The sequence below is a fragment of the Calypte anna genome, chromosome 21, assembly GCF_003957555.1.
Source record: "Calypte anna isolate BGI_N300 chromosome 21, bCalAnn1_v1.p, whole genome shotgun sequence".
Taxonomy (NCBI): Eukaryota; Metazoa; Chordata; class Aves; order Apodiformes; family Trochilidae; genus Calypte; species Calypte anna.
In genome coordinates this window covers 6,143,804-6,161,898 of record NC_044266.1, presented here as the reverse complement: position 1 = coordinate 6,161,898, position 18,095 = coordinate 6,143,804, and positions in this window count along the sequence as shown.

Sequence of the window (18,095 nt, the reverse complement as noted above, 5' to 3'; positions counted from 1 at the left end):
TGCAGTGTCCCCCTGATACCTGGGAGTTTGTCCTGGGTGGATGCCCAGAGCCATGGAGCAAAGGAGCTGCCACCCCAGTTTCCTCACTGGAAATGTCCCATCAGGGATGCAGCTCTGCAGGGCCATGCACCAGAGGATGCACAGGATGTGCCTGCAGTGCTGTAGCAGCAAAAAAACCTCTTTTCCCCCTTCCTGGGGTTCCAAGAGGTGGTTAGGGTTGGTGTGGCCAGGTGCAATGTCCCTGCTCCTCTGCCCACCCCCCAGGGCTGGGTCTGTCCCCTCTTTCTGTGGGTGCTGCAAGGAGAGGGGGAAGCCTTGGGGCAGGGCTGGATGTGACCCTGGTGGCTGTGGGGGACCCAGCTTGTTCCTCCTGCTCCCTTCTGCTCCTGACTCTGCTGGCAGGGAAGGGAGGAACAGCTCCTGCCCACTTATTTCTGAGAAAAGAGAAAATAGAGACTGGTGATTTTCTCTGGGGGGCTGAGCACAGATCAATCTCAATGTGCTCTCTGAAGCCTAAAGGACACCTTGAAAACTTCTTTTGTCAGGAAAGAAGATGATTTCTCTCTCCCTAGGGCTCCTTGGGGACTTCCCAACAGATTTCCAGCATCTAAGAGAGCATCTTCCCTGTGCCACCTCCCCTGACAACCTCCAGCACGGCATGCCCAGGGGCTGCTGCTGAGTAGAGGGAACCATGGATGCAGGTTTATCCCCAGGATCCTTGCAGTTTCTTCTCTCTGGGACATCTCTCACATCTCCCTGGATGGGGTAGGTGCCAGTGAGAGAGTTACATCTCAGTCCTACAGCTCCTGGCACAGGTTGGTCTCTGATGCTCACTCCCTCTTAGGCTCAGCCACACAAACTCAATCCTGCAGACACCTGTAAGTGATGGAGCATCTCAGAGCTGCCTTCAGCTCAGCTTAAAGCACCCCCAGGGCCTGAAGGGGCTCCAGGAAAGCTGTGGAGGGACTTGGGACAAGGGCCTGGAGGGATGGGATGAGGGGGAATGGCTTGGAAGTGGGAGAGAGAGGGGAGATTGAGGTTGGAGATGGGGCAGAAATTGTTTGGGGTGAGGGTGCTGAGCCCCTGGCCCAGGTTTCCCAGAGAAGCTGTGGCTGCCCCATCCCTGGCAGTGCTGAAGGTTGGATGGGGCTTGGAGCACCCTGGGCTGGTGGGAGGTGTCCCTGAGCATGGGAGGGAGTTGGAGCTGGATGAGCTTTAAGGTCTCTCCCAACCCAACTCATTCCATGATTCTTTGCAGGGTCAGCTCTACCCTCACCTGTCCCTGGTGTCAGCCAAAGGAGACAGCTCAGATCATCACTGGGATCCCTGCAGAGCAGGAGAATCTAGGAGATTCCCATGGAACAGGAGTGTCCCTCTCCCCTTCCCATTGCAGCTGCCTCTTCCATCCCTCCCATCCCATTCTGCTCCTGTGCTTGGCTCTGCCTCATCCTCTTTGCTTGGCACAGCAGAAGGGACACAAAACTCAGTGAGAAGGGTTTGGAAGTGGGGGGGAAGGGCAAAGGATAAGCAGACATTTCACAGACCCCCCCTATTCCCATGTTTACCCACCAGCTGCTGACGAGAGACCCAAATTAAGGGTGAAAAGGTAACGGGATGAATCGTGGAGCTGTGCCCAGCAGCACACTGGTTTTCCCAACACAGCCACCACTTCCCCAGCTCTGTGACACACGAAGGTCACCCCAGCCTTTCCCCTGACCCATCTGGGAGAGCTCACCACCCACATGGAAGTGTCCCCATGTCCCAGAAGCTCCACCCCAGGCCCATTGCTTTGATCCTGTAATTTAGCACCAGGAAAACTGTTGCGTTCTGAAATTAGGCAGACAGGGAGCTCCCTTTAAGCTGGGGGAAATTACTTCCACATCATTTCAAATTTTCTGCTCTATTAATTTCCCCCTAGTCTGTCATTTGCTTCGTCCCAAAGCTCCTGGGGATCAGCAGAGCCTCTGCTAGGCATGATGCTCAGGCTGTTCCTCTTGGGACAAATGCTGGTGGCTCTCTGGGCACACCTGAAAGCTCAGCCAGATCCAGCACTTGAAGAGTCCTGGGATGGAAGCTAAACTACCCAGCTTTAATGAAACGGTGATGATGAAAAGGAGAAAAATTACTAAATCTATACAAATATACAGAAAATTGATCCCAGGTTCCTCCCCCCTCTCCCCCAATAACTCTCCCATCCCCACCGAGGCTGCAGGGCAGCCCTGGGAAAGTCCAGGCTGGAATCCTGGGGTCAGGAGCAGTTGGGAGCTGGAGGCAGAACACAGAGATTCAGGCTGGGATGGATCAGGAGCACAGGGAGAGGAAGGGATGGAATCCTCCCAGGGTGCTGAAGCAAACAGGGACAGGCAAAGAAGGGGAAGCAGGAAGGGGTTTGACCCTGGTGATCCCTCCAATTTATCCTGAGGATGAGGTGCATGGGATGGAATCCTCTGTTTGGTCAGTTTTGGTCATTTCTCTTGTCCCTTCCTCCCCAAAGGAGGGTTTCAGGTGTGAGCTCTTGACTCATTTTCTCCTTCTGGAGGGCAAAATGTTCCTCAGAGCCGAGCAGTGCTTTGGTTCTGCAGCCCATTCTCCAGCAGTAACTATAACCATGGAGTGGGATCAGTCCCAGCAGCTGCCACTGAGAACCTTGCTGTTCATTTCAGCAGTGCAGCTCCTTCTGAGAGACTGAGCTGAAAGCAAAATTAGACAGAAAATCCCCTTTATCCTGGCCCAAACCAGGTAACCAAAATTCCCTTTATCCAGACCTTACTTCAGACCATTTGCCCTGCTTGCCCAGCCAGCTGGGGCTCTGCCCTGTGCTGCAGGTGAGCACTGCAGGTGGGATGCTCTCCAGCCCTGGGGTTGGATTAATCCCCCTCCTCCTCACTCTTCATCAATTTCTCTCCCCAGGGTGGTCCCTCATTAGCATCCTCCTGCTGCCCTCCCATTGCTCTCCCTGGTCACACCATCCCCAAGGCTGAGGTAGGACTTAGATGAATCATTTATCTCCAGCAGCAATTACTGTTACAAACAAGTAATTAATGCTGTGGCTCTCAGCTTGCTCTGAACGTGGGACACAAAGTGGGAGGCAGAAACACTGCAGAGGATGGATCTTTGATGGAGGCTGGAGATGGGGAAGAAGTTCTTTGGGGTGAGGGTGCTGAGCCCCTGGCCCAGGTTTCCCAGAGAAGCTGTGGCTGCCCCATCCCTGGCAGTGCTGAAGGTTGGATGGGGCTTGGAGCACCCTGGGCTGGTGGGAGGTGTCCCTGACCATGGCAGGGGGGGCACTGGATCATCATTAATGTCCCTTCCTTTCCAAAATAATCTGGGATTCTGTGCTTCTGTGATCACTCAGCAGCTGAGCAGCTGGGGAGGGACTTGGGACAAGGGCCTGGAGGGATGGGATGAGGGGGAATGGCTTGGAAGTGGGAGAGAGAGGGGAGATTGAGATGAGATCTTAGGAAGAAATTGTTTGGGGTGAGGGTGCTGAGCCCCTGGCCCAGGTTTCCCAGAGAAGCTGTGGCTGCCCCATCCCTGGCAGTGCTGAAGGTTGGATGGGACTTGGAGCACCCTGGGCTGGTGGGAGGTGTCCCTGACCATGGCAGGGGGGGCACTGGATGGGATTTTAGGTCCCTCCAACCCAAACCAGTCTGGGGTTTGGTGACTCAGTGCATGGACACATTCTCAGGGCCAGGTTCACACAGGTGGGGAGTGAGGGGCTTCATCATACCCAGGTCTGGGAGAGCTGAAGCCCCTGGAGCAAAGGTTGGTGTCAGGTCCACTCAGGGGGAGAAACCCATCTCCTAAGCTTGTTCTCTCACCCAGTCCTTGGAGAGGAGCAGGATGGATTTTGGTGCTGCTGAGAGCACAAATTCCGTGTGAGCATCCCCTGCGTGCAGGCAGGGAGGTTCTGCTGCTGGCAGGGAGGTTCTGCTGCTGGCAGGGAGGTTCTGCTGCTGGCAGCTGGGCCTGGGGCTCATCCAAGCTGAAAAAGTTTCATCTCCTCCCCGTGCCCAACCCATCCCCAACTCCATCCCCAGCACCTGCTGGCCTCTCCCTGCAGCCCCCTCTGGGAGCATCCCCACCTCAGAGCCCCTGGCAGGGACCCAGGAGGTGGGGATTGGAGTTCTGAGAGTGGCAGGGAAGCTTTTTGAGTGACTTCTTCAAAGGCAGAGTGGTGGAGGCTGGGGTCACTGGGAGGCCATTCCCTGTCACTTCTCCATCAGCTCTTCCCCCAAACACCCCGAGCTGTTTTCAAAGGGATTTAAATGAATCACCTCTACTCCACAGAAAAACTTTTCTCCCCCTCCTTCCCCTTTGAAGATACTCACAACATGTTGGACTTATCAAGACTAATTTTAGAGAGGGAAAAAAAAAAAAAAAAAAGAAAAAAAAAAATAAAAAAAACAACAGAAAAAAAATATGCAAACTACAGACTCAGGCCCCTGAAGACTAAAGCTCTGTCTAAGAGCTCTTCTAAGGCGTGCAGATGTGACGGGGCTGCCTTATCTTGGAGTCAGTGCTGGAGTAGAGAGCCACGTAACCAGGGACTATTTCCCATCTGCTGCATAAATCTAAAGTTACTTCAGGCAGAATGAGGAATCAGAAGCTACTTCAAAGGCATTTGAGCTCTGTATCTGTGTCAAACCGCAGCTCTAAGCACTCCGTGTTGCCCTCCTATTAAAGATGAACTTTTGTACTCGGTTAGATGTCTTAAAAAGCATAAAACATCAGTTCAGTTGCTTTTCAAGTACTCCCACCCCCACCCCCTGCTCAGCTCCTTTGCAAAAGCAGAACCTGGTGGGATATTTGTGAACAAACAGCCCTGGTTCTGCTGCAGAGGTTGCACCCCCAGCACAGGAGGGTTGGCTGGGAGCTCCTGCCCTTCCCCAGCCTTGCTCAGCACCAAGAGGAGATGTCACCACTCTGTCATGGTACCTGGGGACCAGGGAACCCCTTCCCACTGACATGTCCCCATCCCTTCCCATCTCCCAGCCCTTCATCCCTGCAGCCAGCACATCCCTCTCACTTCCATCTCCCCTGGATGAACATCTTCAGCAAACGCTTCAGCAAACACTTCAGCAAAGCCTTTGACACCGTCTCCCACAGCATCCTCCTGGAAAAGCTGTCAGCCCATGGCTCAGCCAGGAGCACTCTGTGCTGGGTTAGGAACTGGCTGGAACGGGCCCAGAGAGTGGTGCTGAACGGGGCTGCATCAAAATGGCGGCTGTGGTGTCCAAAATGGCGGCTGTGGTGTCCCCCAGGGATCAGTGTTGGGCCCAGTGCTGTTCAATATCTTCATTGATGATTTAGATGAGGGGATTGAGTCCATCATCAGCAAATTCACAGATGACACCAAGCTGGGGGGAGTGTGGATCAGCTGGAAGGCAGGAGGGCTCTGCAGAGGGACCTGGAGAGACTGGAGAGTTGGGATGATCCCAAGGGGATGAGGTTCAACATTCCAAGTGCCGGGTCCTGCACTTTGGCCACAACAACCCCATGGGGAGCTCCAGGCTGGGCACAGAGTGGTTGGAGAAAGGGAGCTGGGAGTCTGGATTGCCAGGAAGGTGACCATGAGCCAGCAGTGTGCCCAGGTGGCCAAGAAGGCCAATGGCATCCTGGGCTGGCTCAGGAAGAGCGTGGCCAGCAGGTCCAGGGAAGGGATTCTGCCCCTGTGCTCAGCTCTGGGGAGGCCACAGCTTGAGTCCTGTGTCCAGTTCTGGGCCCCTCAGCCCCTCAGGAAGGAGCTTGAGGTGCTGGAGCAGGTCCAGAGAAGAGCAAGGAGGCTGTGAAGGGATCCAGCAGAATTGCTGTGAGGAAGGGCTGAGGGAGCTGGGGGTGTTGAGGCTGGAGAAGAGGAGGCTCAGGGGAGACCTCATCACTCTCTGCAACTCCCTGAAAGGAGGTTGGAGCCAGGGGGGGGTTGGGCTCTTTTCCCAGGCAACTCTCAGCAAGACAAGAGGGCAGGGTCTCAAGTTGTGCCAGGGGAGGTTTAGGTTGGAGCTGAGAAAGAATTTCTTTCTGGAGAGGGTGATCAGGCATTGGAATGGGCTGCCCAGGGAAGTAGTGGATTCTCCGTGTCTGGAGAGATTTCCAAAGAGCCTGGATGTGGCACTGAGTGCCATGGGCTGGGAACCACGGGGGGAGTGGAGCAAGGGTTGGAGCTGATGAGCTCTGAGCTCCCTTCCAACCCAGCCCATTCTGTGATTCTATGATCTCCTCCTGTAGCTCTTCTGTCTCACCCATCACCCCACCTCTCTCCTTTGGCCCTCTTTCTTAGTTGTAAGACATTTTTTGGGGTGCAGAAAATGAGCTGCCCACGCTCTTCAACTCGGGGGAGCTGCACCCAAGTTTCTGTGTTGTTCTCAATATTTCCTTTCATGAATTTGCCTTTCTCTTGGCTGCTGGGCACAGTTTCAAGGCACTATCAGGGACCTGCAAATCCTTTTTATATTAATATTGCTAATTTGGAGCCACTCCATGTGTTCAGCTTGGGTTGCTTTTCTACCTGAATTATTTAAATCTTTTGACATAGACCCAGGGTGCCATGATGTCTCCCAACCCACCATCAGTTTGCACCTTTTGTTTGCAGCTTCCAGAGCTGCACGTTCTGACTAGGTTTGCATTGCTGGTTTTCTGGGTGCTACAAACACCCAAACAAACCCAGGACTCTGCCTGAACTCCTGGGCCTTTGGTGATGAGCTTTCCCACTAGGAAATCTGGGCATTTATTCCTGGCTTTTTGTTTTTTCTCTCCTGGAAGCTGTCAGAGGACTGAACCATGGCACCTTAGCATCTCTAAGAGCCTGAAGGACATCAAACATCACCTTTTGAGACCCAAGTCCATGATGTTCACCCTCTGGTCCTTCTCCATGTCCTTTTTGACCTCTACAAAGATGTCTCTGGGGTCTGGGAGATCTGATTTCCCTTTGCAGAAAATCTCAGGGCGCTTCCTTAAGAAATGCTATTTATCTGGGTGCCTGTTGGGTCTGTTCTTCCCTGTAGTTTCTCTCAGTTTTTTGTTGTAGCCCTCAGACCAGCTGCCCCTGTGCTGTTCAGATGGCCCCAGAGAGTTTTCCAGAGTTTGGGTCACATCCTGTCACTTTCCAAACCAATTTGAGGCTCCAGGTTGGACCTTGAAGAGGATTTGGATCTTCCAGGGGAGTCCTGTAGAGCCACCTGGAGATCTGGTGCTGGCTTTGCCCAACACTTCCTCCAGCCCTTCCCTTTGAGGCAATTGCTCAGGTTTATCCCCTGGTGTGGAAACCTCCTTGATGTGCAGAAAAAAAAAATCCTGCAAAAATGGAATTTTATTTTTCATGGATTCTCCTCCCCATCCCCCTTTTATCCACTCTCATCAAGGGGAGCCGACAGCCTCCTGGTGACCTGGCCTCAGAAAGTGTGACCAAAAGTTGCATCCTGAGCTTTGAAGCTGCTAGCAAGTCACTCTGAAAACTATTTAATCTGATTTATGAAGGTTTTCCACTGAATTTGTTGGAATCTGGGCACGTTTCTGGTTTTCTGCATTTGGACACGATTTTGTTTCTGAGCCACTGTTCCACTTTGCAGTTTAACCTTTTGCAACCCATCAGTGATGCTGGAGGGGGCTCAAAGAACATTTCCCCACCCTCCTACACAGCTGGTGGAACCACAGAGGTTTTCCAAGTTTAAAACACTACCCACCCTTTTAGGGTTTTATGACTTTTTTGCCAAGTCATCAAGCAGTGCCCTAAAATCCTGCTTTATCAGACTGGAAGAAAACAGAGGCAGTTACAGACTACCAAGCACAACCAAACCCCCCCCAAAATAGATTTCCCTCATTTGAGAGGCTTTTCCATTAATTTGTTTCACTCCAGGCAAATTATGTGTGCCTCTCCAATCAGGCTTAGTGAAGATCTGAGTCACAAACAATTGGTCTCAAACCTCAGAGATCAAGGGGAGCTGATATCTCCTTTTTTTTTTTTTTTTTGTCTCTAATCTAATTTGATTCCCAGGAGGCTGTGGCTAATGCAGGCACACAATGAAGAGGCAGGGATGTACACGGGGTCTTCAGATCTTGCTCACATCATTCTCTCCACCCATGGCAGCTGCCAGGGGTTCTGGAAGGATTTGGGGGAGTGGAGGAGCATGGAAAGCTTGGCCTGACGCAGCCAGGGTCAAGAGGGGAGGGTGGAGACCTTTGAAATATGGAAAAGGGATTAAATCCCATTCCAGTGACAGTTCTGGTTGGGGCAGAAAAATCTGCATAAACTGCCTGGCACCACGGCAACATAGGAAATGAAGAGATTCAGAAGGACACAAAGGGGAAAAGGTTCCCAAGAAGAGGACAAAGGGTTTGGGATTGACACTGGGGCAGAGCAGCAGAGAGCCTGGGGCTGGGAAGGCAGGGATGCATCCCCAAAATAACAGCATCCCCCAGACAGGCTGGAAAAGATGGTCCCATCAGCATCTGCCAGGTCCTGCTCACCACCTGCAGGGCCAGAAACCATTTTTCTCCTTTGTTTTTGTGTTTTCTTGTTTGGTTGTTTGTGGGGTTTTTCTCCTTCATAACTCAGCCTCTTGCTTCTCTTCCCTGCAGGAGCACTGAAACAGCTGGAATGCTGCACAAGAGAAGAGCAGCCAGGCCTGACACATCTGTCACCACAACTGAGGTCAGAAAGGAAGATCCCCCAGCCAGAGAGGCAGGGACACTGCTGGTTTTCCCTCCAGATGATACCTTTTGCCCAGGATTCTCCCAGGATTAGCTGGAATTTTCCCCAGACAGATTACCTGCTGTCAGTTACCTGTCTGGCATTTCAAACCCATTCTGCCTTTGCCTTGATGTTTTACAGACCTTGGGAATGGGCAGGGAATGTGTGAGGGTTGGTGATGAGGATGACTGGGAAGTGATGGCTCTAACTCACTTGGTCCATCTCTCCTTGAGCCCCTGCTCCAGGTACATGAACTGACAGCCCAGAAACCCCCCTGAGCTGGGCTGCATCCCAGCAGTGTGAGCAGCAGGGACAGGGAGGGGATTGTCCCCCTCTGCTCCACTCTGGGAGGTCCCCTGGGGTGCTGGGTCCAGTTCTGGGGTCCTCATCAGCAGAAGGACACGGAGCTGTTGGAGCCAGTGCAGAGGAGGCCCTGGAGCTGCTGGGAGGGCTGGAGCAGCTCTGCTCTGGAGCCAGGCTGAGAGAGTTGGGGGTGTTGAGGCTGGAGAAGAGAAGGCTGCAATGGGGAGACCTTAGAACACCTTCCAGTTCCTGAAGGGGCTCCAGGAAAGCTGGGGAGGGACTTGGGACAAGGGCCTGGAGGGATGGGATGAGGGGGAATGGCTTGGAAGTGGGAGAGAGAGGGGAGATTGAGGTTGGAGATGGGGCAGAAATTGTTTGGGGTGAGGGTGCTGAGCCCCTGGCCCAGGTTTCCCAGAGAAGCTGTGGCTGCCCCATCCCTGGCAGTGCTGAAGGTTGGATGGGGCTTGGAGCACCCTGGGCTGGTGGGAGGTGTCCCTGACCATGGCAGGGGGGGCACTGGATGGGATTTAAGGTCCCTCCAACCCAAACCAGTCTGGGGTTTGGTGACTCAGTGCATGGACACATTCTCAGGGCCAGGTTCACACAGGTCTGGGAGAGCTGAAGCCCCTGGAGCAAAAGTTGGTGTCAGGTCCACTCAGGGGAAGAAACCCATCTCCTAAGCTTGTTCTCTCACCCAGTCCTTGGAGAGGAGCAGGATGGATTTTGGTGCTGCTGAGAGCACAAATTCCATGCGAGCATCCCCTGCGTGCAGGCAGGGAGGTTCTGTTGAAGGTTGGATGGGTCTTGGAGCACCCTGGGCTGCTGGGAGGTGTCCCTGAGCATGGATCAGGGTTGGAATTGGATGAATTTTAAGGTTCCTGCAGCCCAAACCATTCTGTGATCCTAAGACCCTCTGCTCAGCCCACTGTGAGCTTCTACAAGAGGCCAGGAGCCATGGAGTGCCCAGGACCTGTGTGAATCCTGTTTGATTACCAGCAGATGGAGGATGCACACCAGAGAGAGATCATTAATTAATTGTGACTTTCCCAGCATCCAGACTTTGGTTTCTATTGATCTCAGTTTTATCTGGAGTAATAGAGACAATTAGGAGTGAACACAGCAGCAGAAGTTAATTACCAGTGGAATGGAAACTGTGTCTTTCAATTTATTAAACTTTTATCACAAAGCAGCCGTGCTGCAGAGGTGCTGGGAGAGGCAATGTCCCTGCCCAGCAGGGCACTCCCCACTCCTGACAATCAATAATAAATGATAAACTCCTCCTCCTGAGCAGGGCCAAGGCTCCTCTGCCAAACCCCAGGAACTGAGCCCTGGGAAGAGAAATTTTGGGAGCCCAGCCCTGCCTGGACCCCTGGGCTCTGAGAGGCAGGAGGAGGTGAGGTTCCAGTGGGCATTCCCCTTCTTCCCCTCTTTGCTTCAGCATCCTGGGAGGATTCCATCCCTTCCTCTCCCTGTGCTCCTGATCCATCCCAGCCTGAACCTCTGTGTTCTGCCTCCAGCTCCCAACTGCTCCTGACCCCAGGATTCCAGCCTGGACTGTCCCAGGGCTGCCCTGCAGCCTTGGTGGGGATGGGAGAGTTATTGGGGGAAAGGGGGGAGGAACCTGGGATCAATTTTCCTGTATATTTGTATTGATTTAATATTTTTTCTCCTTTTCATCATCACTGTTTCATTAAAGCTGGGTAGTTTACTTTCCAACCCCTAAGTCCTTATTCTCTCTCCTTTCTTTATCAGGGAAGGGGATTAATAGGGAGCATCTGTCATTCAATGAATTGCCATTCCAGCATTAAACTCTGACAGATCCTTTTACCCCCTTTTCTCTTTCCAGAGCACAAAATGCCCCACAGCCCCAAGCAGGAGCCATAAACATGGAATATTACCACTGCCACTGATCATTCCAGCAAGTGCAGCTGCTTAGAAGAGACTCCCAGCTCTGTCCAATAAATCTGTGTAATCACACCCAAAGTTTTTTTTCTCTTTGCTTTGCCATGGTGGGATCCAAGAGGAACCTCCACAATTCCAGCCTTGGGAATGTGACACAGACACTGGCTGGGACACTGAGAGTTCATTCCAGCAGGGGCAGCTGCTTAGAAGAGACTGAAAGTAAAATTACAAGACAGAAAATCAGTTTTATCTTGGCCCAAAGCAGGAGAAGGGGCCTGGCTGGATGCTCCAGGCTCAGCCTGGCTCCTCTGTCCCTCCTGCCCTTCCTGGGCCATCTGGGACATCACCCCTGATCTGGCAGAGGGGTTGGGGATTGTCTCCTGTCCACGTCACTCAGCACACCCCCTGCCCACCCACGAGCCCTGCATTTGATCTGATTTCAGTCTGATTACTTCCCCTCTACTTGAGAGAATTAATTAATCTCTGGCCCAGCTCTGGGTTTCTTTTCTTTCCCCCGTCGATAAAAGGAGGAAGGGAAGGGCAGTGTACCTGTCATTAATCATCATTAAATTAGTGGCTCCAGGAAAGCCAGCACTTGTGCAGCTCTGCCAGGCTGGGCAGGGGGACCTGGAGCTCTGCAGAGTTCATGGAGCAAGAAACTGAGGTCTGAGAGAGGAGTCACCTACATGTGTAGAGAAACAAGATAAACCAGGTGCCTGGAGTTGCCAAAGAGTGGGTGTGAGTCCACCTGTGCCTGGTTAGGGCAGGCCCCCTATTACCAGGGGGCCAATAAAGGTGGGACACACACCCACAGAGAGAAGCTCACTCTGGTGTGAGGCAGTGGAGAGATCAGCAGCTCGTGGAGCCTCAGGAGCAAGAAAGGCTCATCCTGCTACATACGTGGGGATGCTAAACAAGGGAACCACAGGATGGTTTGGGTTGGACCTTAAAGCTCATCCAATTCCAAGCCTGATCCATGCTCAGGGACACCTCCCACCAGCCCAGGGTGCTCCAAGCCCCATCCAACCTTCAGCACTGCCAGGGATGGGGCAGCCACAGCTTCTCTGGGAAACCTGGGCCAGGGGCTCAGCACCCTCACCCCAAACAATTTCTGCCCCATCTCCAACCTCAATCTCCCCTCTCTCTCCCACTTCCAAGCCATTCCCCCTCATCCCATCCCTCCAGACCCTTGTCCCAAGTCCCTGCCCAGCTTTCCTGGAGCCCCTTCAGGCACTGGAAGGTGCTCTAAGGTCTCCCCATTGCAGCCTTCTCTTCTCCAGCCTCAACACCCCCAAAGCCTGGAGGCAGAGATAAGCCCTTGGGGGCCATGCTGTGCTCAGGCCACCCCATTTTCCTGGCTTTCCATACACATGGATGTCTCTCTTCTGGGAGCAAAGCTGCTGGGGAGAATCATAGATCCATGGAATGGATCTCAGCCTGGCTCCAGAGCAGAGCATTTCTTCCTAAATTCCAGCCTAAATCTCCCCTCTCCAAGTTTTAACCCATTTCCCTTGTCCTCTCCCTACCCCCCCATGTCCAAAGCCCTCCCCCAGCTTTCTTGTAGCCCCTTCAGATATTGGAAGGTTGCTCTGAGCTCACCTGGGAGCCTCCTCTTCTCCAGTCTGAACAACCCCAATCCCTCAGCCTGGCTTCACAGGGAGCTGCTCAGCCCTCTGAGCATTCCAGTGGCTCCTCTGGACACCTTCCAGGAGCTCTGTGTCCTTGTTTTGGGGACTCCAGACCAACTTTTCTGTGATTTCTATGAACCTATAAATGAAACGAGAGCCAGGAGAGGATCAAAGTCTGGGAGATGATCCCAGACATCCCATGAAGATCTTTGTCCACAGCCCACAGGATGGCAGCTCAGGATGTCACCTCTGTGCCTGCTCAGGGGAAGCTCTTGGGGTCTGAGCTGCTGATGAGAAGCAAAACCACCACCACTGCCAGGGACCCAGTCAAACCAGTACTCTTGCTCTACTGGGCAAGCCTAGGGCTGCATTTGCACATCTGGTGCCCCTGCAAAGCCTCAGCTTGCACTGAGTCCTTACCACCAGCCAAATTAACCACAATTCAAGGTGTTATTAAAATAAATGTCAGTGCCAGTCACTAATGGCACTTGGAAGCCACTCCCTGGGCTCCTCCTGTGTCCCTCCTGCTGCATCAGTGACCCCAGCCCTGCACTGATCCCAACCTTCCCCTAAAGGAGGGAAACAGCACACGGAAGGTTTGCTGGCAAAAGACAACTACTGGGCAGCTAAAAATGGTTCAGAAAAGGCTATTTCCAGCTGCCTTCACCCAGCTGCAGCTGGCTCTGCTCCCTGCCTGCTGCCACTGCAGAGGATGCAGCTGCATCCCTTGCAGGGTGAGGGGGATGCTGCAGGGCCAGAGGAGGCAAGGAGGGAGCTCACTGAGAAGGTTTGGGATGCCCAGGAAAGGGGTGAGCAGCCAAATGCCTCTGGTGTCAGCTAGTAATGGAAATAGGTAAAAATTTAAGGGGGAAAAAAACCATATTTGGGGGGAAAAAAATCCCAGAAAAGAGAACAAAAGAAATGTGGAGATTAAAAATGGGGCTCACCTAAGAGTGAAATAGTAAGAATTAGATAAAATTAGATTTAGATTAGAGAAAAAAACATCCCAAGGAGTCAAGCCTGGCCCTGAGACAGGCCTGCATGACACCTGCAAGAGAGCAGGATGGGATGGGAAGGAGCACTGCCCACAGCTCCCCACAACTGAGCTTGGTCACAGCCCTGAGCACTGGGGAGAAAACCATTAATTGGATTAACTGTATTAACATATGATTAGCATATTAATGAGCGATTAGCACACTAAAATACCCTCCCACAGGCTAGAGGGACTCCTGCTAATACAAAACCCCTGACTCTTTGAGCATGGTGAGGTTTTTGAGCATTGCCATTTTCAGTGGAAGTGAGGAACTGGTTAACCAGGCCTGGAGTGCTAGAATAATGGTAAAGTTCTTTCTCACAATTTTCATAGAATGCTTTGGGTTGGAAGGGACTTTAAATCCCATCCTGTGCCCCCGCTGCCATTCTCAGGGACACCTCCCACCAGCCCAGGGTGCTCCAAGCCCCATCCAACCTTCAGCACTGCCAGGGATGGGGCAGCCACAGCTTCTCTGGGAAACCTGGGCCAGGGGCTCAGCACCCTCACCCCAAACAATTTCTTCCTAAGATCTCATCTCAATCTCCTCTCTCCCAGTTCCAAGCCATTCCCCCTCATCCCATCCCTCCAGGCCCTTGTCCCAAGTCCCTCCCCAGCTGCTCAGCTGGTGACTGATCACAGAAGCACAGAATCCCAGATTATTTTGGAAAGGAAGAGACATTAATGATGATCCAGTGCCACCCCTGCCATGCTCAGGGACACCTCCCACCAGCCCAGGGTGCTCCAAGCCCCATCCAACCTTCAGCACTGCCAGGGATGGGGCAGCCACAGCTTCTCTGGGAAACCTGGGCCAGGGGCTCAGCACCCTCAAATTAAACAATCTCTTCCCCATCTCCAACCTCAATCTCCCCTCTCCAAGTTTTAACCCATTTCCCTTGTCCTCTCCCTACTCCCCCATGTCCAAAGCCCTTCCCCAGCTTTCTTGGAGCCCCTTCAGATATTGGAAGGTTGCTCTGAGCTCACCTGGGAGCCTCCTCTTCTCCCGGCTGAACAACCCCAATCCTGGCTTCCCAGGGAGCTGCTCAGCTCTCTGGTCTGATTTGGGGCAGAAAAGCAGCTCTTGCACTTCAGGAAACCGAGCTTGTCCTGTGGAATATGAACCTCTTGCCCTTCCTGTGCAGAGATGGAGGTTCAAGCAAAGAGCTCTGTGTCTGCCATGGCTTTTGTAGCCCAGGTAAGAGCCCCCCACCAAGCCCAGAGGAGGGGACACAGCCATGTCCCCCATGTCCCCACATGGCATCCCCAGGAGAGGCTGGGAGGTATGTGCTCCATCCCCTCCTCCAGAGCCCCCCCAGCCCTGCTTATCCCTCAGCATCCCCTGGGGAATGTCCCATGGGTGCTGCAGGGTCCTGGGGGGTCCACAAGGAGAGACACAATCCCACCTCCTGCTGCTCCCTCCTGCAGGGTCCTCATCGAAATGCAGAGCAAGCTCCTCTGGCTGGCTGGCAGCAAGCAGTTGTCAGACACTGCTCTAATCCCAGGTATAACAAACCCTCCCCAGTCCCCATCCCCCTGTCTGCCCCGTGAGCCAGCTGGGGCTGCAGGAGGCACTTTGCATGCAGATGATTTGTCTGTCCTCAGCCTGATCCAAACACCATCCCCTCAGCCTGACCACCTCCTCCTTCCAGACTCTGGGTTTAGGACCCTGGAGGGAGAATTTGCCCCTGATAGGGCTCACCCCACAAAGGACCATTTGGGATCAGGTGCAGAGTTGAGCCACAGGGCACAGGGAGTGAGTGCTGCAGATTTATTGGGAGGAACTGGGGGGGCGTGAAGAGGTTGAGAACAACTCTGCAGCATTTAAGGTGCTGGTAGGTGAAAAAAATCACCATAGGCTGCAACCTCCCCATACCTGTCCTGGGCTGCATCCCAGCAGTGTGAGCAGCAGGGACAGGGAGGGGATTGTCCCCCTCTGCTCTGGGGTAAAGCTGGGTCCAGTTCTGGGGTCCCCATCAGCAGAAGGACAAGGAGGTGTTGGAGCCAGTCCAGAGGAGGCCCTGGAGCTGCTGGGAGGGCTGGGGCAGCTCTGCTCTGGAGCCAGAGAGAGCACAGCAGGAGCAAAGGGGTTGGGATGTGCCCAGGAAGTGCAATGAGCTCCTGAGCTAAAGAAAACACCTGATATGTGTGCTGATACCAGCACTGCTGCCTTCTGCCTGCCAGGACACCCAGAACCAACATTCAAACCTTTTTTATGCTGCCAAGGAGCTCAAGCAGCATCCAGAGGGACCAGGAGGCATCCAGGCTGCCTGGGGCTTTGTGGTGTCCCCATCCCTGCAGGGATTTTTAAAAAAGAAAACCTGTAGATGTGGTGCAGAGAAACATGGTTTAGTGGTGTCCTTGGCAGTGCTGGGTTGGACTGGGGGATCTTAAATGTCCAAGCAGGACAGTGCTCTGATTCCATGACCTCCAGCCTGCCACCTGCCTTGAAATCACTCTGCAGAGTCACTGCCTCCTGGCTGGGATGTGCCCCAGCAAAGCCCCTAAACTGGAGCAATCAGCACCTCCCAGGCAGCAATCAGACCCTCTCTAAATGAGGCAGATGTGAGTAGGGAGCTTGCAGCTTGGGATCGATCCATCAGCCAAGGTCACCGGGAGGGAAGCTGAATTCCTGGAGAAGCCCCTGTGGAAAGGGAGTTGTGATGGAAATGAGCTGTAATAGTCTGCAGCCAGCCCAGGCTTCCAGCTGCCACTGACCCACTTAGCACTGACACCTCCCTGCAGGAAACTTCCACTCCATTTTCAGAGCATTGTGTCAGGGAAAGCTGCCCATGGCAGAGAGAGCAGAGAGATCATAGAATGGGCTGGGTTGGAAGGGACCTGAGAGCTCATCAAGTCCAACCCTTGCTCCACTCCCCCCGTGGTTCCCAGCCCATGGCACTCAGTGCCACATCCAGGCTCTTTGGAAATCTCTCCAGACACGGAGAATCCACTACTTCCCTGGGCAGCCCATTCCAATGCCTGATCACCCTCTCCAGAAAGAAATTCTTTCTCATCTCCAACCTAAACCTCCCCTGGCACAACTTGAGACCCTGCCCTCTTGTCTTGCTGAGAGTTGCCTGGGAAAAGAGCCCAACCCCCCCCTGGCTCCAACCTCCTTTCAGGGAGTTGCAGAGAGTGATGAGGTCTCCCCTGAGCCTCCTCTTCTCCAGCCTCAACACCCCCAGCTCCCTCAGCCCTTCCTCACAGCAATTCTGCTGGATCCCTTCACAGCCTCCTTGCTCTTCTCTGGACCTGCTCCAGCACCTCAAGCTCCTTCCTGAGGGGCTGAGGGGCCCAGAACTGGACACAGGACTCAAGCTGTGGCCTCCCCAGAGCTGAGCACAGGGGCAGAATCCCTTCCCTGGACCTGCTGGCCACGCTCTTCCTGAGCCAGCCCAGGATGCCATTGGCCTTCTTGGCCACCTGGGCACACTGCTGGCTCATGGTCACCTTCCTGGCAATCCAGACTCCCAGCTCCCTTTCTCCAACCACTCTGTGCCCAGCCTGGAGCTCCCCATGGGGTTGTTGTGGCCAAAGTGCAGGACCCGGCACTTGGAATGTTGAACCTCATCCCGTTGGATCCTGCAGCCCTCAGGGATTGGGGGTGTAGGAAGGGTCTGTGAGTGTCACCTGGCTTGCCTGGCACCACAAGGTGGTGAAGGAGCTGCCTCCTGGCCCATCCTGGAAGGAGAAGGGATGTGCAGGGTACAATCTGGAGTGAGGCTGTCCCTGGATGTGCAGCAGGGCCATGGGAGGTGCCCTGCAAGGTGTGGGTGCTCATCAGAGGGGTCAGGTTTGCTCCCTGCCCCAAGAGTCCTCTTTGGGACTGGGTTTGGTGTTCCCTGGGGTTCTGCAGAGCACCCACATCCTCTGCCTACTCCAGCCTGCACCCTGCCTTGGCCATGGGCACATCTCATGTCACCCCAGGGTCACCTTTGCTGTCCTTGTCCCTTCTCCATGCCAGCCCTGCAGGTGGGGGTACTGGGAGGTAAAGCTGGGTCCAGTTCTGGGGTCCCCATCAGCAGAAGGACAGGGAGGTGTTGGAACCAGTCCAAAGGAGGCCCTGGAGCTGCTGGGAGGGCTGGAGCAGCTCTGCAGAGGAGCAAAGGGGTTGGGATGTGTCCCGTGGCAGCAGGGACAACCTCAGGGCCACAGCACCCTCACCCCATCCATCATCTGCTGCTCCCTCAGCACCCACCACTTCTCCTCCAGCCTCAGGGGTGCCAGGCTGTCCCCTGGGGAGGGACCTTGGTGGCCTCACCGAGCTGTCCTTGAGGCTGCATCGGTCTGAGGGGGTCTGAGGACACGGGGATGGCCGGAGGGATCGCAACGTTTTCCTTCTGGGAAGGAGGAAGAGGAGCGCTGATGGGCAGGGGACATCGGGCATGGCTGAGGCAGCAGTGCCATCTCGTGGTGTGTCACATCCCTGCCTGTGTCCCCCGGACTGCCACATCCCGGAGGGTCCCGAAAAAGAGTCTGCCACTTTGTTTTTTATTTTATTTTTATCTTTTTTTTGCTGCCAGATGAGGTCTGCAGAAGCCCC